At 41.2% G+C, this 22,397-nt stretch overlaps 1 protein-coding gene across 7 annotated transcripts in view; it reads right to left on the bottom strand.

The window, feature by feature from the left end:
* The window catches only part of MPDZ (multiple PDZ domain crumbs cell polarity complex component), a 156,924-nt gene extending 137,308 nt beyond the window's left edge, over positions 1–19,616 (bottom strand). For 6 of the 7 annotated variants that reach the window (XM_082628525.1, XM_082628527.1, XM_082628530.1 and 3 more), the window contains exon 1: positions 18,850–19,616. The gene's annotated coding sequence lies outside the window, so the exon portion shown is untranslated. The remainder of the gene's footprint in view (positions 1–18,849) is intronic. The other variant, XM_082628531.1, reaches the window with a different exon arrangement.
* Positions 19,617–22,397: the final 2,781 nt, after the last annotated feature.

Genomic DNA, 22,397 nt, shown 5'->3' with positions numbered 1-22,397 from the left:
CATTGGACATACTGAGCTTGAAATGACTCTAGAAAACAGGAAATAATAGAACTTAAGTTCCGGGAGAGCAGGGACGTTGTTGGGGTTTTTTTTGGGTTTTTTTTAATTGTTGTTGGTTCCTTTTTCTCAGTGGGCTGTCACCAGCCCTAGAAACAGTGGCTGGCCCAAAGTAGGCACTCAGTAAATATTTGCTGAAATGAATGAATTGACTACATATGTGAATCTAAGGAGAAAAGAACTTAGAGATGTAAAGTCAGGGAATCACTGGCCTCAAGGTGTTGCTGAAGATAAAGGAGATTAATCAGGGAGAAGGTAGAGATTAACAAGAGAAGAGAATTGAGGTTGGAATCCTGGGAAACATGGACATTTAAAAAGTAGAATCTAATGCATAAGAATTATTTTAGGGGTAAAAATCAATTAGAAGTAAGGACTCTTCATGCTTTAACAATCTAAACATATACTACACTCACAAAACTCCCACTCTGGCCAACACGCTAGGCCAGGTTAGTGTTTATTTAGCTGACCCTAAATAACACTTATTTGACATCACTTTGATTCCTATACTAACGTAAAAACAAATTACTTATGGAAGATAACCTTAATCAGGTCAAGTTAAATATAGGAGAAGATCAAAATATCTTAAACAGACATCAAACAATCACCTGTGAGAATAAATTAAAATTTTAGAGAGGACCTTCAAGATGGCAGAGGAGTAAGACGTGGAGATCACCTTCCTCCCCACAAGTACATCAGAAATACATCTACATGTGGAACAGCTCCTACAGAGCACCTACTGAACGCTGGCAGAAGACCTCAGACCTCCCAAAAGGCAAGAAACTCCTCACGTACCTGGGTAGGGCAAAAGAAAAAAGAATAAACAGAGACAAAAGGATAGGGACGGGACCTGCACCAGTGGGAGGGAGCCGTGAAGGAGGAAAGGTTTCCACACACTAGAAGCCCCTTGGTGGGCGGAGACTGCGGGTGGCGGAGGGGGTAAGCTTCAGAGCCACAGAGGAGAGCGCAGCAACAGGGGTGCGGAGGGCAAAGCAGAGAGATTCCCGCACAGAGGATCGGTGCCGACCAGCACTCAGCAGCCCGAGAGGCTTGTCTGCTCACCCGCCGGGGCGGGCGGGGCTGGGAGCTGAGGCTCGGGCTTCGGTCGGAGCGCAGGGAGAGGACTGGGGTTGGCTGAGTGAACACAACCTGAAGCGGGCTAGTGCGCCACAGCTCCCAGCAGGGAGTCCGGGAAAAGTCTGGACCTGCCTAAGAGGCAAGAGACCATTGTTTCGGAGAGGGGATTCCTTCCCTGTCTGCCCACAGAAGACAGAGCACCACCTAAACAAGCTTCAGAGATGGGCACAAGCTGTGACTATCAGCACGGACACCAGAGACCAGCATGAAATGCTAAGGCTGCTGCTGCCGCCACCAAGAAGCCTGTGTGCGAGCACAGGTCACTATCCACACCTCCGCCTGTGCAGCCCACCACTGCCAGGGTCCCGTGATCCAGGGACAACCTCCCTGGGAGAACAAATGGCGTGCCTCAGGCTGGTGCAATGTCACGCCAGCCTCCGCTGCCTCAGGCTCACCGGTCATTCCAATTATAACTACTGTACTGTTCCCTCCCCCCAGCATGAGTGAGCCAGAGCCCCTTAATCAGCCGCTCATTTAACCCTTTCCTGTCTGGGAGAAGAACAGACACCAGAGGGCAATCTACATGCAGAGGCGGGGCCAAATCCAAAGCTGATCCCCAGGAGCTGTGCAAAGAAAGAAGAGAAAGGGAAATTTCCCCCGTGCAGCCTCAGAAGCAGAGGATTAAATCTCGAAAATCAACTTCATGAACCTGCATCTGTGAAATACCTGAATAGACAACGAATCATCCCAAAACTGAGGGGTGGACTTTGAGAGCAACTGCAGACTTGGGGCTTGCTTTCTGCATTTAATTTGTTTCCAGTTTTATGTTTATCTTAGTACAGCTACTACCGCTTGTTATCACTGGTGGATTTGTTTATCGGTTTGGTTGCTCTATTCTTTTTTTTATTACTTTCTAATGTTTTTTATTTTAATAATTTATTTATTTATTTTTAATTTTATTGTATTTCTTTTTCTAATTTGTTTTTTCTTTCCTTTCTTCTCCCTTTTCTTCTGAGCCGTGTGGCTGACAGGGTCTTGGTGCTCCAGCCTAGTGTCAGGCCTGAGCCTCTGAGGTGGGACAGGTGAGTTCAGGACATTGGACGACCAGAGACCTCCTGGCCCCATGTAATATCAATCGGCGAGACTTCTCCCAGAGATCTCTGTCTCAATGCTAAGACCCAGCTCCACCCAACGGCCAGCAAGCTCCACTGCTGGACACCCCATGCCGAACAACTAGCAAGATAGGAACACACCCACACATTAGCAGAGAGGCTGCCTAAAATCATAATAAGGTCACAGACACCCCAAAATACACCAGCGGATGCAGCCCTGCCCACCAGAAAGACAAGATCCAGCCCCACCCACCAGAACACAGGCACCAGTCCTCTCCATTAGGAAGCCTACACAAGCCACTGAATGAACTTCATCCACTGGGGGCAGACACCAAAAATAAACAGGAACTATGAACCTGCAGCCTGTGAAAAGGAGACCCCAAACACGGTAAGTTAAGCAAAATGAGAAGACAGAGAAATATGCAGCAGATGAAGCAGCAAGGTAGGAACCCACAAGAACAAACAAACGAAGAGGAAATAGGCATACCTGAAAAAGAATTCAGAGTAATGATACTAAAGATAATCCAAAATCTTTGAAATAGAATGGAGAAAATACAAGAAGCATTTAACAAGGACCTAGAAGAACTAAACAGCAAACAAACAATGATGAACAACTCAATAAATGAAATTAAAAATTCTCTAGAAGGAATCAATAGCAGAATAACTGAGGCAGAAGAATGGATAAGTGACCTGGAAGAAAAAAGAGTGGAAATAACTACTGAATTGCTGAATAAAGAAAAAAAGAATGAAAAGAATTGAGGACAGTCTCAGAGACCTCTGGAACAACATTAAATGCACCAACATTTGAATTATAGGGGTCTCAGAAGAAGAAGAGAAAAAGAAAGGGACTGAAAAAATATTTGAAGAGATTATAGTTGAAAACTTCCCTAACATGGGAAAGGAAATAGTCATTCAAGTCCAGGAAGCACAGAGAGTCCCATACAGGATAAATCCAAGGAGAAACACGCCAAGAAACATATTACTCAAACTATCAAAAATTAAATACAAAGAAAAAGTATTAAAAGCAGCAAGGGGGGGCTTCCCTGGTGGCGCAGTGGTTGAGAGTCCGCCTGCCGATGCAGGGGACACGGGTTCGTGCCCCGGTCTGGGAAGATCCCACATGCCGCGGAGCAGCTGGGCCCGTGAGCCATGGCCGCTGAGCCTGCACGTCCGAAGCCTGTGCTCCTCAATGGGAGAGGCCACAACAGTGAGAGGCCCGCGTACCACACACACACAAAAAAAAGCAGCAAGGGAAAACAACAAATAACAAGCAAGGGAATCCCCATAAGGTAACAGCTGATCTTTCATCAGAAACTCTTCAAGCCAGAAGGGAGTGGCAGGACATATTTAAACTGATGAAAGAGAAAAACCTAAAACCAAGATTACTCTACCCAGCAAGGATCTCATTCAGATTTGACACAGAAATTAAAACCTTTACAGACAAGCAAAAGCTAAGAGAATTCAGCACCACCAAACCAGCTTTACAACAAATGCTAAAGGAACTTCTCTAGGCAGGAAACACAACAGAAGGAAAAGACCTACAATAACCAACCCAAAACAATTAAGAAAATGGTAATAGGAACATACATATTGATAATTACCTTAAGTGTAAATGGAATAAATGCTCCCATCAAAAGACACATACTGGCTGAAGGCATACAAAAACAAGACCCACATATATGTTGTCTACAAGAGACCCACTTCAGACGTAGAGACACAAACAGAAAGAAAGTGAGGGGATGGAAAAAGATATTCCATGCAAAGTGAAATCAAAAGAAAGCTGATGTATCATTTCTCTTATCAGACAAAATAGACTTTAAAATAAAGACTATTACAAGAGACAAAGAAGGACACAACATAATGATCAAGGGATTGATCCAAGAAGAAGATATAACAATGGTAAATATTTATGCACCCAACACAGGAGCACCTCAATACATAAGGCAAACAGCGATAACGGGAAATCGACAGTAATAGTAGGGGACTTTGACACCCCACTTACACCAGTGGACAGATCATCCAAAATGAAAATAAATAAGGATACACAAGCTTTAACTGACACATAAGACAAGATGAACTTAATTGATATTTATAGGACATTCCACCCACAAACAACAGAATACACTTTCTTCTCAAGTGCTCATGGAACATTCTCCAGGATAGATCATATCTTGGGTTACAAATCTAGCCTTGGTAAATTTAAGAAAACTGAAATCATGTCAAGTATCTTTTCTGACCACAACGCTATGAGACTAGATATCAATTACAGGAAAAAAACTGTAAAAAATACAAACACATGGAGGCTAAACAATACACTAGTAAATAACCAAGAGATCACTGAGGAAATCAAAAAATACCTAGAAACAAGTGACAATGAAAACATGATGACCCAGAACCTATGGGATGCAGCAAAAGCAATTCTAAGAGGGAAGTTTTAGCAATAAAATCCTACCTCAAGAAACAAGAAAAATCCCAAACAACCTAAACTTACACCTAAAGCAATTAGAGAAAGAACAACAACAACAACAAAAAAAACCAAAGTTAGCAGAAGGAAAGAAATCATAAGGATCAGATCAGAAATAAAAGAAACAACAGCAAAGATCAATAAAACTAAAAGCTGGTTCTCTGAGAAGATAAATAATTGATAAACCACTAGCCAGACTCATCAAGAAAAAAAAGGGAGAAGACAAATCAACAGAATTAGAAATGAAAAAGGAGAAGTAACAAATGACACTGCAGAAATACAAAGAATCATGAGAGATTACTACAAGCAACTACATGCCAATAAAATGGACAACCTGGAAGAAATGGACAAATTCTTAGAAAAGTACAACTTTCCGAGACTGAATCAGGAAGAAACAGAAAATATAAACAGACCAATCACAAGCACTGAAATTGAAACTGTGATTAAAAATCTTCCAACAAACAAAAGTCCAGGACCAGAAGGCTTCACCGGCAAATTCTATCAAATATTTAGAGAAAAGCTAACACCTATCCTTCTCAAACTCTTCCATAATATAGCAGAGGAAGGAACACTCCCAAACTCATTCTATGAGGCCACCATCACTCTGATACCATACCAGACAAAGATGTCACAAAAAAAGAAAACTACATACCAGTATCACTGATGAACATAGATGCAAAAAATCCACAACAAAATACCAGCAAATAGAATCCAACAGCCCATTAAAAGAATCATACACCATGATCAAGTGGGGTTTATCCCAGGAATGCAAGGATTCTTCAGCATATGCAAACCAATCAAGGTGATACACCACATTAACAAACTGAAGGATAAAAACCATATGATAATCTCAATAGATGCAGAAAAAGCTTTCGACAAAATTCAACACCCATTTATGATAAAAACCCTCCAGAAAGTAGGCACACAGGAAACTTAACTCAACATAATAAAGGCCATATATGAGAAATGCACAGCAAACATCCTTCTCAATGGTGAAAAATTGAAACCATTTCCACTAAGATCAGGAACAAGATAAAGTTCTCCACTCTCACCACTATTATTCAACACAGTTTTGGAAGTTTTAGCCACAGCAATTAGAGAAGAAAAAGAAATAAAAGGAATCCAAATCGGAAAAGAAGTAAAACTGTCACTGTTTGTAGATGACATGATACTATTCATAGAGAATCCTAAAGATGCTACCAGAAAACTACGAGAGCTAATCAATGAATTTGGTAAAGTAGCAGGATACAAAACTAATGCACAGAAATCTCTTGCATTTCTATACACTAATGATAAAAAAATCTGAGGTATTAAGGAAACACTCCCATTTACCACTGCAACAAAAAGAATAAAATACCTAGGAATAAACCTACCTAAGGAGACAAAAAACTTATATGCAGAAGACTATAAGACACTAATGAAAGAAATTAAAGATGATACAAACAGATGGAAAGATATACCATGTTCTTGGATTGGAAGAATCAACATTGTGAAAATGAGTATACTACCCAAAGCAATCTACAGATTCAATGCAATCCCTATCAAACTACCAATGGCATTTTTCACAGAACTAGAACAAAAAATTTCACAGTTTGCATGGAAACACAAAAGACCCCAAATAGCCAAATCAATTTTGAGAAAGAAAACGGAGCTGGAGGAATCGGGCTCCCTGACTTCAGACTATATTACAAAGCTATAGTAATCAAGACAGTATGGTACTGGCACAAAACAAAATAAATCAATGGAACAGGATAAAAAGCCTAGAGATAAACCCACACACATATATATGGTCACCTTGTCTTTCATAAAGGAGGCAAGAATTTACAATGGAGAAAGGACAGCCTCTTCAATGAGTGCTGATGGGAAAACTGGGCAGCTACATGTAATAGAATGAAATTAGAACACTTCTTAACACCATACACAAAAATAAACTCAAAATGGATTAAAGATCTAAATGTAAGGCCAGACACTATAAAACTCTTAGAGGAAAACATAAGCAGAACACTCTATGATATCAATCACAGCAAGATCCTTTTTGACCCACCTCCTAGAGAAATGGAAATAAAAACAAAAATAAACAATTGGGACCTAATGAAACTTAAAAGCTGTTCCACAGCAAAGGAAACCATAAACAAGATGAAAAGACAACCCTCAGAATGGGAGGAAATATTTGCAAACGAAGCAACTGACAAAGGATTAAATCCCCAAAACGTACAAGCAGCTCATGCAGCTCAATAACAAAAAAACAAACAACCCAATCCAAAAATGGTCAGAAGACGTAAATAGACATTTGTCCAAAGGAGATATACAGATTGCCAACAAACACATGAAAGGATGCTCAACATCACTAATCATTAGAGAAATGTAAATGAAAACTACAATGAGGTATCACCTCACACCAGTCAGAATGGCCATCATCAAAAAATCTACAAACAATAAATGCTGGAGAGGGTGTGGAGCAAAGGGAACCCTCTTGCACTGTTGGTGGGAATATAAATTGATACAGCCACTATGGAGAACAGTATGGAGATTCCTTAAAAAACTAAAAAGAGAACTACCATACGACCCAGCAATCCCGCTGCTGGGCATATACCCTGAGAAAACCATAATTCAAAAAGAGTCATGAACCACAATGTTCACTGTAGCACTATTTACAATAACCAGGACATGGAAGCAACCTAAATGTCCATCGACAGATGAATGGATAAAGATGTGGCACATATATACAATGGAATATTACTCAGTCTTAAAAAGAAACGAAATTGAGTCATTTGTAGTCAGGTGGATGGACCTAGAGTCCGTCATACAGAGTGAAGTAAGTCAGAAAGAGAAAAACAAACACCGTATGCTAACAAATATGTATGGAATCTAAAAAAAAAAAAAAATGGTTCTGAAGAACCTAGGGACAGGACAGGAATAATGACACAGATGTAGAGAATGGACTTGAGGACACAGGGAGGGCGAAGGGTAAGCTGGGACGAAGTGAGAGAGTGGCATTGGTGTATATATATACATATATATGTATATATATACACTCTACCAAATGTAAAATAGATAGCTAGTGGGAAGCAGCCGCATAGCACAGGGAGATCAGCTCCGTGCTTTGAGACCACCTAGAGGGGTCGGATAGGGAGTTTGGGAGGGAGATGCAAGAGGGAGGGGATATGGGAATATATGTATATGTATAGCTGATTCACTTTGTTATACAGCAGAAACTAACACAACATTGTAAAGCAATTATACTCCAATAAAGATATTTTAAAAAAGAAAGAAAAAAGCTGACTAATCTTATAATAGGATAATAAAATAATAAAATGACACTGTAGAAAAATATTACTTTAAAAGTTAAAGAACCATATAAAAATTTTTTTAAAATTTTAGTGGAATCAAAAATACTCCAGCAAGCTCCACGGTGAAATAATATCTACATACACGGAGGAGAATACATGTAAAAAATATAAATCAGCCATGATGCTCTCTTATTTACCTCCACACTAAACCAAAACAAATTCACCTCTGGATCTTCCATTAACTGAATATGCAAACATTCAAGAAGAAATTAAAATTTCTCCACAATAATAAAAGTAGTGTTTTTCATAATCTGTACTAAAGACTCACTAGAGAGAACTCTGTATCCCTCTGAAAGCAAAGAGGTGTCACTGTCTAAATCAGGTGATAAGCTCGTCAGGCAGTGGTAGTGTACACTCCTGAGGATACACTGATGAAAGTCAGCCAAAGACATGACAACTCATATCATGCTGGCAAGATTCCAAGTTGCTCAGAGAAGGGAAAAATATTTAAAGAAGTCTGAATTAATATGAATCTACCCAAACACAAACCTTACCCATATAAGATAAATAAGCATGGACCAATTCAATCCCCCAATTACTAACTCAGAGATAACTGTAATAGGCTACACTATTTAGTCACCCTATGTAAGTCTATAGGACTCACTAAGGTCATCTTGACAACCTGGTATTTCCTCTCTGAAAACAATTTAAGTGGTCTCATTCGGGCTTCCCTGGTGGCGCAGTGGTTGAGAGTCCGCCTGCCGATGCAGGGGACACGGGTTCATGCCCTGGTCCGGGAAGATCCCACATGCCGCGGAGAGGCTGGGCCCATGAGCCATGGCTGCTGAGCCTGTGCGTCCGGAGCCTGCGCTCTGCAACAGGAGAGGCCACAACAGTGAGAGGCCCGCGTACGGCAAAACAAAACAAAACAAAACAAAAGTCTCATTCTCTTTCAATAAACGTGACTATTTGCTTCTTAATTAACACATCTACTATTTAACTACATGCATTAACTGTATTTTACTATGGTATTCAAAGGACTGTTAAAATTAAGATTATAAACCAACTTTTACTTTTGTAATAATCCAGACAGCACATCTGCTTTTAATGGTGTTGCTGCATTGGGGTTTGTGTTTTTTTTATTGTTTAGCCACTTAATTTCAATCAAGTGATCAGAAAGTAGAGACAAACACATAAATGTTAAAAATGGCCTGAAAAACCTGAATGACCCCAGTAAGAATAACATGTTTTTATAATATAATGACCATCCTTTCTCCAATTTTTGGTATGTCTGATGATCTTAGGTGTAACATATAATGAATGGCAATTATTTGTATAATTCAGGTGCCAAATTACTCCTTTGTTATCCAAATCACTATAGGACTGTCACATAAAGTGGTCACAAGAAGTGACCAATAAATCTACCAAAAATTATAAGAACTACCAAAAATATGCACGTGGGTCAGGAGAATTAGGCAAGCAATCTGGAAATAAAGTTTTGGGCTCAATATTGAAACTGACTTCACAATGTAGTATACAAAAGCTTGTGGAAAACCTCAACACTCACATGACTTAAACAAAATTAATCCCCTGATATTTTCAAAAATTTGAAAAATTTAAATCTCCCTATTTTACAATTGCCAGGTTTTTTAAATAAAATATGATTTACATATTTTTGAACTTCATGTAACATTAAATAAGGGTACTTAACTTTTATGTTGATCCAAAAGGAGCATGAATTTAAGAAGACTGAATAAAACTGTCAAATACAAAAGTCTGACACAACATAGTTGAAACCAAGAACAAGTACACCACAAGACAATGGATGAAGTATAGGAGAATTCTAAAACTATTTTAAAAACTCTGAATGGTATATCCATAAAATGAACTCGTTCTCATTAATAAACAGTAATAAACCACGAGGACAGGCAACAAGGATGAATCCTAAAATAAACGGTGAAGCAGTCAGACAAAAAGAACACACTGTATGATTCCATTTATTTAAAGCTCTAGAGAATGCAAACTATAGTGAGAAAAAGCAGGTCAGTGGTTACTTGGAGATAGGGAAGTAGGAGAAGCAAGAAAGGATTACAAAGGGGCATGAGTAAAATCTGCAGGGGATGGATATGTTCGCTGTCTTGATTGCGAGGCTGGTTTCACAAGGGTCCAAATTCAACAAACTGTACACTTTCAATATGTGCAGTTTATCATATGTGAACTATAAATTATACCTCACTAAAATACTTAAACAAGCCCTCTCCCCTCCTTGAGAGAAGGGGGAAGCCTAAACGTCCTGAGTTTAGCACCCAACTGAACGTAATAGCACTGCCTAGGGGGCAATAATCCAGGCCCAGGGGCTGTTAATATAGATAGATATATGTATAGGTGTACATTCTGCAAAGTTTATAGCATAAAGAGGCATTCCAGTGCTGTACTTTTCTCAAAGGGAACAGGATGACTACACTCAATACTCCCAGGAAAACCGTGAATGTGGTAGAAAGGAGGGAGAGGGCGTCAGGCAAAACTCCACTGAATCCTATAGTTGAGGCCCCTCCAGCGCTACAGCAGGAAATAAATGTTGCCCAGAGGCAGGTTTCATGCCTGACTTATTAAAATGAAATACCCTTGAAAGACTGGGGGAAGAAAATGGGAACATCTGGTCTAAACCTTCTTTAACTTTATCCAGTAATGCCTTAGACAAACGACCTGTTTGGGAGGGGTGCCTAGCAAAATATAAGAGAAGCTGGGCATACCTTGTATAGATCAGAGAAGACCTTTTAAACTGTAAAATAATCTTTAATATTTATGGTTCTGTCATCACAGTTTTGTTAGTGTAGTGATGTCTTATAAGCACAGGATAACAGACTCCCATGACCATTTTCTTCAGCACGTTCCCTGAAGCAAGGCACGCTAGGGACCACCTAATTATCAATACATAATGTAAAGTTACTGCAAACTTAACTATAGGTCTATGGAACATTTAATTTTAAGCCCAGATCAAGAATTACAAATGCATTCTCCACTGGTGTCCTGTGTGCCATATGGTAGTTAGGCATATTATACCTCCTCAAAAGAGTCAAGAGACATTGGTTCAAACAGGTGCAATTAATGTCAGTTCAAACGTATGGATGTTTAATAATCTCAAATCATGTTATCCTCACTGAGAGAAAGGGCAGTTACTGAAAACTACTGACCAATGGCTGTACTTGTTCATTTGTATATCAAAATAAGTTAAGCATTCCCGTTTCACAAAATACGTGTTTTCTTTGGGGAGGGATAGTACCTAGGTGACAGAATTGCAGCTAAGTTTTTCTGCTTCTTTGCAGTTGTTTATGTTGTCCATATTTTTTAAATGTGCTTTTTTATCATCAAAAAAAGTTACTAAAAGAAAGAATTACCTTATGTATTTTACTATAACTATAGTTTTAAAACATAAGCAATAGAGTAAATGAAAAGTATCCCAAAAGGTATTCATACTATCAACATTAAATCATCAACACAAACTAAATAGGTTTTTCCTTGAGTTTTTGTTTTGGTTTTTTGTTGTCTAGTAGCTGATGTTTCTGTCTTTTCCTTTCTTACAAGTGTTTTCTTTTTCACTTTCCCCTCCTGCATTTAGTTATGGCACCCTAGATCTGGAGGTAGAGTGGTTTACAAGAAAATAACAATGAATGTTGATTTTGCAGATCTAAGTTAAACCAACAGGAGGATAAAGACAAGAATTCCCTCGACCAAACAAATTTAACCACCACAGGCAAGAAGAAAAAAAGCCAGAATTTAAGCCTTGTTTTACCTTTTTTTTTTTTTAAACTCAGCTGTCCAAATTTGGAAGAATTGCTTTAACACTTCTCTAACAAATATAATTTCAACGCTTCAAAAAGTTTTTTGTTACTTTATGATATAGGATATAAATTACTTTTTAAATGATATTTTTCCAAAAAGGGGAAGATATTTCTGGGGAAAAAAGACTACGCCAAATATCTGCCCATAAAAAATGCATACAATATACACACAGTTTTTAGGTCAATATAATTTAAATTATAAATTTTACTGTTTTAATCACACTCCAAAACCATCGTGAGATGTTTACAACGCTAATATTTCATCTTTGCGAATTTAATGTTTTACTCATTTTGTGAGAGATAGAAGAAATATTTTAAGAAAATTGAGGCTTTTATGAAATCCTTGAAAAGAAAACTAATGCTCTGTCTACAAAAAGGAAGGGCCAATTTTCCAGTGAACCAGAAGAAAGAAAACAAGTGGCCTCAGGCCAAAGATAAAATACCTTTTTCCTCACATAGTAGTTTCCCTTTCTTTCCAAACATCAAATTACCACAATACAGCTTAGTTATACCACCACAATAGCCTCCTACAGGACCTCCCTCCCTTATCCTAAGCCAGTCCAATTCTTCAAGGTCTCACCAGTTTACAACCTACAGTCTGTGCGAGCCTTACATTCTCTGTAAGAATTTATGAATTGTTTCCTCCCCAAAGTCATATTTTGAAGTCCTAACCCCCAGTACCTCAGAATATGACTATATTTGGAGAGAGGGTCTTTAAAGAGGTAATTAAGGTTAAATGAGGTCACTGGGGTGGGCCCTAATCCATCTACAAGTTGCCAGCAAGCAACCCAATGTTGATGTCTAACTTCTTTAATCACTGTAACTTTTACTACATGTAAAACTTTTTATTCTTTCCTGTGTGTGTCTATTTTTCCAACAAAGACAGTAAGCTTCCAACAGTATTTATACTGTGTTCTCCCGAGTGCCTAACCCAATTCATTCAACATACCTCCTAATCCATCTATTACCATCTACTCAATGAGTAACTATCTCAGATCTTCTTGGGAAGTGTTTCACAGGAAGGCAATGGTATCAGTTTTCTCTATCTAGAAATAGTTCATCTCCTTATTCTTATTCACCCATGTGGAACCCCACTATAATTATTTAATTATAGTACATTAACTTTACCATACTAAACATCATTTCCAACTGTATTTATAGTGATGCTCTTTTAAGCAGGAAACTAATTTACAAGAAAAAATAATACCTTTCTTGTTATAAATATGGGGTTGATAATGTATGTAACAATGTAACAATATCAAATGAATTCCTACTTTAGGCCAAACGTATTTTAAGAGCACATATAACTGTTTGGGAAATACAATTGGTGATATATCATCATTCACATGCACCATCAAGCAGTCCTGAATTCCACAGGAAGTTGTTTGCTTCTTTACTCTGAATCAGAGAAGCTTTTGCTGATAGATGTGTCATTTGCTCTAGCATATATAGGGACATTTCCAACCCAATATGTCAATTCTACCCGAAGATATTTTGTGAAAAGCACAGTTACTTTGTGCATATTATAAATATACAAAAGGGAGCCAACCTGCAACTCAACCTGAATCAAATCTATTATGTCAGACTTGAGATGTAATCTGGAGAAAATAATCTGCTCTTAACTCACGACAGTATCTTCCAGGCAACTGTTACTTGCCAGCTTCTAAATCCCTTAATCTGAACCCTAGACAATGGGTCCATTTCTTTGTTTGTAAAGCAGAGCCTCTCCACTTCATCAGCTAAAGGCTGAACGCCTGATCAATGCAAAATTACATTTCAAGGATTTCCCTGAATGTCTCCAAGCACCACGCCTTGCACAGATACAGTAAACTCTGGGGAGAGCCTCTACTCCCTCACCATATATATGCATTTAAAAGATATCTGGGGCTTCCCTGGTGGCGCAGTGGTTGAGAGTCCGCCTGCCGATGCAGGGGACACAGGTTCATGCCCCGATCCAGGAAGATCCCACATGCCGCGGAGCGGCTGGGCCCGTGAGCCATGGCCACTGAGCCTGCGCATCCGGAGCCTGTGCTCCGCAACGGGAGAGGCCACAACAGTGAGAGGCCCGCGTACTGCAAAAAAATAAAAAATAAAAATTAAAAAAAAAAAAAAAAAAAAGATATCTGAACTACACACAGAAAATCCTAAAGATGCCACCAGAATACTACTACAGCTAATCTATGAATTTGCAAAGTAGCAGGATACAAAATTAATGCACAGAAATCTCTTGCACTCCTATAAACTAATGATGAAAAATCTGAAAGAGAAATTAAGGAAACACTCCCATTTACCATTGCAACAAAAAGAATAAAATACTGAGGAATAAACCTACCTAAGGAGGCAAAAGACCTATATGCAGAAAACTGTAAGACACTGATGAAAGAAATCAAAGACAATACAAACAGATGGAAAGATATACCATGTTCTTGGATTGGAAGAATCAACATTGTGAAAATGACTATATTACCCAAAGCAATCTACAGATTCAGTGCAATCCCTATCAAATTACCAATGGCATTTTTCACAGAACTAGAACAAAAAACTTTACAATTTGTATGGAAACACATAAGACCCTGATAGCCAAAGCAATCTTGAGAAAGAAAAACAGAGCTGAAGGAATCAGGGTCCCTGACTTCAGACTATACTACAAAGCTACCGTAATAATCAACACAGTACGGTACAGGCACAAAAACAGAAATATAGATCAATGGAACGGGACAGAAAGCCCAGAGATAAACCTACACACGTATGGTCACCTTATCTTTGACAAAAGAGGCAAGAATACACAATGGAGAAAAGACAGCCTCTTCAATAAGTGCTGCTGGGAAAACTGCACAGCTACATGTAAAAAAATGAAATTAGAACATTTCTTAACACCATACACAAAAATAAACTCAAAATGGATTAAAGATCTAAATGTAAGGCCAGACACTATAAAACTCTTAGAGGAAAACATAGGCAGAACACTCTGTGACATAAATCATAGCAAGATCCTTTTTGACACACCTCCTAGAGAAATGGAAATAAAAACAAAAATAAACAATTGGGACCTAATGAAACTTAAAAGCTGTTCCACAGCAAAGGAAACCATAAACAAGACCAAAAGACAACCCTCAGAATGGGAGAAAATATTTGCAAGTGAAGCAACCGACAAAGGATTAATCTCCAAAATTAACAAGCAGCTCATGCAGCTCAATAACAAAAAAACAAACAACCCAATCCAAAAATGGGCAGAAGACCTAAATAGACATTTCTCCAAAGAAGATATACAGATTGCCAACAAACACATGAAAGGATGTTCAACGTCACTAATCATGAGAGAAATGCAAATCAAAACTACAATGAGGTATCACCTCACACCAGTCAGAATGGCCATCATCAAAAAATCTACACACAATAAATGCTGGAGAGGGTGTGGAGAAAAGGGAACCCTCTTGCCCTGCTGGTGGGAATGTAAACTGATACAGCCACTATGGAGAACAGTACGGAGGTTCCTTAAAAAACTAAAAAGAGAACTACCATACAACCCAACAATCCCACTACTGGGCATATACCCGGAGAAAACCATAATTCAAAAAGATACACATACCCCAGTGTTCACTGCAACACTATTTACAATAGCCAGGACATGGAAGCAACCTAAATGTCCATCGACAGATGAATGGATGAAGAGGTGGCACATATATCCAATGGAATGTTACTCAGCCATAAAAAGGAATGAAATTGAGTTATTTGTGATTAGGTGGATGGACCTAGAGTCTGTCATACAGAGTGAAGTTGGACCTAGAGTCTGTCATACAGAGTGAAGTAAGTCAGAAAGAGAAAAACAAATATCGTATGCTAACGCACATATATGGAATCTTAAAAAAAAACAGTACTGATGAGCCTAGTAGCAGGGCAGCAATAAAGACGCCGATGTAAAGAAAGGACCTGAGGACACAGCAGGGGAAGGGGAAGCTGGGATGAAGTGAGAGAGCAGCACTGACATACATACACACTCCCAAAAATAAAATGGATGGCTAGTGGGAAGCAGCTGCAAAGCACAGGGAGATCCTCTCGATGCTTTGTGATGAACTAGAGGGGTGGGATAGGGAGAGTGGGAGGGAGGCTCAAGAGGGGATATGGGGATATATGTATACGTATAGCTGATTTACTTTTTTATACAGCAGAAACTAACACAACATTGTAAAGCAATTATACTCCAATAAAGATATACCAAAAAAAAAAGTATCTGAGATGCAAATAGGACTTCAGCCGCCAAACAGGGCATTGTATATATGATAGGAATTTGGAGTACAATAGAAACTGACATACATCTCTCCCCTAGCAACAACAGTCAGGGGGCTCACGCGATGAAATGAAGGAGTGTGTTAAATGGAGAAAGGAAACCAGAAACAAGAGAGGGGAAAAGAAATACTGAAAGGAGCCAAGGAAAGGGAGGGAACACATGTAAGAGTTATGGTACGCATCTGAGCAATCTAGTAGTAATGTGTTGAGACAAACTTCATCAATGTTTTTGTCTGTTTTTGCAAATGGCATAGGCAAGACGAGTGGTGAAGGGTCAAGGGGCTCCCCAAACTAGCTCTGCCTAAGTGACAACTTGCCTGTGGAAAGGAACTTATGACAACCCCTAACCCCTGCCTCTCTCTACCTAAATAAGCAGAACTATAATTCTCAAAGCTGCTCAGGTAACAGCTAGAAGTCACCAGAACTCACTGCAGAGCACCCAGAGATACAGCTATATATTGAACTTAAAATAGCTAAATATATAATTCCTGCTAATCACAAACCCCACTTCAGCCTAGATTCTTCAAAAAAAAAAAAGATACCAAAGGTTAAGAAAACTTTTTGAGAGTGAAATATGGAAATGAGAAATCCAACACATTAATTTGTCTGCCTACTGGGGAACAGTCTGCCAATTCACAGAACACCAGAAACAGGGCCTAAAAGGCAATGAAATTAAACAATACACTCATTACAAGAGGGAGTATGTAAGCAATACTTTTGAAGCCTAGTCTTGATTTGGCAACTACTTCTGTAGAGTAAGACAGTAAATTTTTCAGACTTTGAAGGCTCTCCATCTCTGTCCCAACTATGCAACTACTCAAATCTGCCACTGCTGCTGCGAAAGCAGCCACAAACAACAAGAAAGAATCACAGACAATAAGAATGAGTGGCTGTGCACCAATAAAACTATGTGCACTGACATTTGATCTTCATATATTTTTCACATGTCATGCAATATTATTCTTTTGATTTTGTTTTTCAACCATTAAAAAATGTACAAACCATCCCTAGCTCTTAAACCGTAGAGAAAAAAAACAGGCTGCAGCAGACAGATTTGGCCCTTGGCCCTTAAGGTTACAGGCCTCTGCTTTTAAGAACCCTACTGTGAACTCTGAGATGGGAGGGGGGAGTGAGGGGGCAGTGGGGGATAGAGTCCAGTCTAGATAAACCTGGCCCATTTGTAAACTAGCCCATCAGCAAGCAGGAAATCTGGGCAACCCAGACAAGATTATTCCCACCACCCTCTAAACCCTCTCAGCTCCTCCCTCAGGCAAAGGCACAGGTGCACTGCATTAGAATTCAAGCCAAGAAACTTCAAGTTTTGTTGGGTTTTAAATGCAGTCATTTACCTAAATTCTACCGGGGCTAAAGCATATATTTTACAAATTTAGATGATGCGACTCCTACAAAAAAGTTCATTGTAGTTCCCTATACCCAAATGCAACAAGTAACCCTGAAACCCACTCCATCACTTCATAAATGTTTCAGATTAGGTGTTACTTATTCTGTAAAAGGCAACCTAAATGAGGAATGCCTACGGAAACACAAATGGGATGTTTACGCCACAGCTGTCCAACAAGGCTGGATGACAAGAGTCTGGCCACTTTTCAGATTATTCCCCTCTCGACACCAAAAGAACTTGGAGAGTCTTCCTTCTAGGCTGGTGAAGTCAAGGTCCTCTTATCTGATGACACCTCTGAAGCACTAGCCGCCACCCGCACCCACTCGGCCCAAGGCCCGCAGCGTCCAAACCCGGGTTCCGCCCCAGCAGAGCAACCTCCGCAGCCCCAGCCGCTGAGATGGACGGAGACTTCCCACCGCCCCCTACTCGCCCCTGGACACAGAGCAGCAGCGGCCCCTCCCCCTCTCCGCAGTCCCAGCATGAATTTCCACGCGATCGGCAAAGAATAGCTCAGCCTTTGTGCCTCTGCAAAAGAACGCAGCAAGAATTTACACCATCACCACCGCTGAAACACACACACACACACACACACACAGACACACACAGACACACACACACACACTTCGGAACAGCGCTTCCCTACAAACATCCGGCATCCCGGGGCTGCGAAACTGCAGACAAAGGCACCCCATCGCCACGGGGTGGGGGGATAAAGGGAGAGGCGGGAGCAAAACACTCCCACCAACGCGGACAGCTGACGAAAGGGCACTGGCGCCAGGGAGAGGGGTGAAAAGTGGGGGCGGATACCAGTGAGCCGCGCGCTCTGGGTGTCCCGCAGCCGAGGCGAGAGACGCCAATCTGGGGGCGCGTCTCCCCACCCCCGCGTAACGATAGAGTGGGCGTCCGACCCGGGGCGCCGCCACCGCAGCAGACAGCAACAGGCGCCCGCGCCCCACTGCACCCGGCCCCCGTGCCAGGCCCGGGGTCCGCCTCCTCAGCACCCTTACTATGCCGCTCCTGGCGAACAAAAACACGAAACTTTTCAACCTCTTAGGATCAACAAGAGCAAAAGGAGGGGAGAAGTGGCTGAAAGAACCGGAACGACCGCTTGGGGACCCGGCGAGTCGCAAAGGAAACTTCCAGACCCCATCGTTTTCAACAGCCGGAGGAACAGCTGCTTCCCGGTAGCGCCGGGCCGCGCGGGGTGGGCGGCCCACCCCGCGCGCCGAGCCCCGGGCGGCCGCGCACCTTCCCGGCCGGTGCGCGCGCAGGGCACGAGGGCGCGTTCCGGCCTCCTGGCCCGGGCCCCGGCGCCGCTTACCCTGCTCGCGGCGGCCGCCGCCGGCGGGAACGCGAAAGGAAAGGAGGGCTGGGGAGCTGGGGTCGCCGGGGACACTGGGAGCCTCGCCTCGCCTCTCCTCGCCCACGCTCGCTCTCTTCTGTCCTGAAGTAACGTCCCGGCGAGGAGCTTCGGGAGGAACGCGCACTGACGCTCCTGCTCGACCGAGAAACTTAATCCTGCCCGGCCGCCGGCGGCCCGACGCCAGCCTCGCGCTCCGCCGCGCCCCCTCCCCCTGCGCGCGCCGCACTTGCGCCGACCGGGGCTGCCGCGGAGGCGGGTGCGGCGGCTGGGCCCGGGCTGCCAGGGCTGCGTGACGCCTTCGGCCGGCGGGGCAGCTGGCGCGCCTCGGCCAATCAGGGGGCGCGGCCCAGCCGGCAGGCCCCAGGGTTTAAACTAGCTTCGCGGGCGCTCGGCGGGGGATGTGGAGAGTGGGTTCCGCACGGTTGCTGGAGAAAAGCCCCCTTCAATGTCAATGTCAAATAAAAAAGAAGCATTAATTTGGACGAGTGTGTCCCATGCAACGTTTAGGATATACACTAAAAAATTCTTTGTTTATCTGAAATTCGGATTTACCTGGGCAGCCTGTATTTTTATTTGCTGAATGTGGTAACCTGCGGGAACCGGTAGCCTCTATTTCTAGTTTTGAGGACTTTTTTTTTTTTTTTTAATGCGGACTGCTCTCTGGTAGCTCATTAAAGCGATGAGAAGCACTTTAATGAGGATGCTTGGGGGCGGGGCTAATCTAACTTTCTAAAAAGTAACTTTTAGCGCATCAATGTCCATTCTCAGACAGATGACCCAACTAAAAAACAAACAAAAAAAAAGTGGAGGAAGGGTTCAGAATTACATTGTGCCAGGAAAAAACATACTCATTTCTATTTTGTGCCATTTAAGATTGTCTTTCTGATATTCTCAATTCCCTGAGTCCCAGGAATGTTCTCTGGGGAGGAAAATTGCTCCCTTTTTCAATACATAAGTCTAATATTAAAGTATACATCAAAGGATACGCAGAAGCCCAATTAAAAATATTTAAAGAATTTATTTTAATATCCTGAATTAAAGGTCTGTTTTTCTTTAGCAGACTTGTAAATTTGGTTTGTCTTAAAAAACCGATTTGTATTTATACAATATTCACCAACTATTTAAGGGGAAACACAGTTTATAAAATATACAAGACTTCAGAGGGAAACTGGTTTTTTTTTTTTTTTTTTTTTTTTTTTTGGTTTTTTTTTTTTTTTTTTTTTTGCGGTACGCGGGCCTCTCACTGTCGTGGCCTCTCCCGTTGCGGAGCACAGGCTCCGGACACGCAGGCCCAGCGGCCATGGCTCACGGGCCCAGCCGCTCCGCAGCATATGGGATCCTCCCAGACCGGGGCACGAACCCGTATCCCCTGCATCGGCAGGCGGACTCTCAACCACTGCGCCACCAGGGAGGCCCCTGGTTTAAGTTTTTAAATGGATATTTTCAGAAAGCTGCAAAATAGAACATTTGCCTGTAAATGACTAGGAGTTGAGTAAAGTCAGCTCAGTGCCCTAGACTGAAGAGAGTGTCTTCAGCCCAAGGACGCTTGCTCTTTTATAAACACATGAATTGGTGTAGATTTCCCCACGGGGAAACAAAAACATGGAGTAGATTTCTTCATAGTCTATGGATATTCATTTCCTCTGGGTCTTTTGAAAATGAAAATTAAGATAAAGGAAAAACTCATTTACCTTATCTTTTCCGTTGTCTCTTCAGCACATCTCTATGTTGCATAACCTTTCAATCAGCACTCTCAGGTCTCTCCATTCTGAAAAAGAGAGAAAAAAGGAGAAAAGAGAAATAGAAGGAGAGAAGAAGGGGAGGGAGGGAGGGAGGGAAGTGGGGAGGGAGGGGGGAGAGAGAGAGGGGAAACAAATAGGCTACTTCCCAAACCTGTCTCTCCCCAGCTACCACACTTTTCCCCCTCCTTCTTAGTTAAGTTTGTTGAAACCAACCAACTGCATCTGGCTTCCTGCCCCTTCATAGTACAGAACGGGCCCTTGCTAGGGACACCAGTGACCTCCCACTATCTAAATCCAGTGGATGTGTTTCTCTCCTCATATTCCTGTCTCTTCAGATGCGTTCATAACTGTTGCACTCTCTGTTCCTGAACTGTTCCCCTCGCCTTGTAATTCCAGGCAATCACTCTCTCTTGGTTTTGCTCCTTCCTCTTAGTTAGGGGCAGAAGTGTGAGACCTGAAGCTCATACAACTTGGGGCTCTGCTTTTAGAAAAGAAAAACAAAGATATCTTTCTTGTGAAAATTTTACAAAAATATATGACCATGTAAACCCATTGCTAGGGCTCCTCCCAAGCAAGAGAAGGACCCAGAATCTTCACCTTTATTAGCTGCAAAGTTGCTCTGCCTCTGTCCTCAGACCACTCTTTTATATTCTTTGCCAACTAATCTCTCCCTAATCTTTAAATGGAATTCCTCAAGGCTCAGTGATAGGCCTTCTTTTCAACTCTATCCCTAAGTCAGTTCATTCTCACCTCTAGCTTATCATTTATTGGTTAAGGATTCCTAAGCTGTTATCTTCAATGCAGACTTCTCCATCTGAGTGTTTATTTGACTTCCCCATATGCCTGTCTCAAACCTAGATTACCCAGAATGGAACCATGATATTTGCTCAGGCCTGGCCATCTTTCACAGTTCAGTGTTTCAGTGAATGGCACAGCCATGGACATTACTCCATGATTCCCACAAGTTAGGATAAACCCACTGAGATACATTCTCAACTGTACTTTTGCTTCACAGTATTCATCCTACTTTGAAATTACACATTTAGTTTATATATTTAGCTATATATGCAATGTTTCTCTTCCCACTTAGACTATAAACTACTCAAGAGCAGGGCCCACTTCACCATATCATCCTTAGAGCCTAGCAAAATGTTTCATACCTAATCAGTGTTCAGTTGACATGGAACGAATACATGAATGCAAGAATGAATGATTTGTCTATATAACTTTTTTGTTCTTGCCATAGAGTCATCTCCAGTCATCCCATTTGGAGAGTATTCTCTTATTGCTTAGAAATTCCAGAGGATTCCTCCTCTTTGAATAGCAAAGCTCTTCCATTTGTCTATTTCCAAATCTGGTCATTCTCAGATGCAAAGGAAGTAAGTGCATGAAATGCTAGCTGGTAGAAGAAGAATAGGAGAATGATTCCATAACTAGTTACTTAAAGTATTCTAAGGGTGTTAAAGGTAAAATGGCATTTATTCTATTGAACCATAGGAAAAGAGCCCAGCTTAAAGGATTTAATACCTTGGTTTGTTGCAAGTCTATAAATGAGATTAAAACAAAGGGTTGGTTAAAAAGATACTACTGTTCTGGTCTCATTTAGCAAAGCAAATTGTACATGCCCATCTTAAATGGTAATACATCAGAAGTCAAAAAGGCATTTTGCCTACGTTACTTCTTCCATAAAATTACCCAGAACTGGGATGATTCCACTCAGGAGCATCTCCTTTCGAAGTAAACCTGTATCATTTCTGCTCCATT

The sequence above is a fragment of the Mesoplodon mirus genome, assembly GCF_964341445.2.
Source record: "Mesoplodon mirus genome assembly, chromosome: 1".
Taxonomy (NCBI): domain Eukaryota; kingdom Metazoa; phylum Chordata; class Mammalia; order Artiodactyla; family Ziphiidae; genus Mesoplodon; species Mesoplodon mirus.
This window is presented reverse-complemented; position numbering and strand designations above follow the sequence as displayed.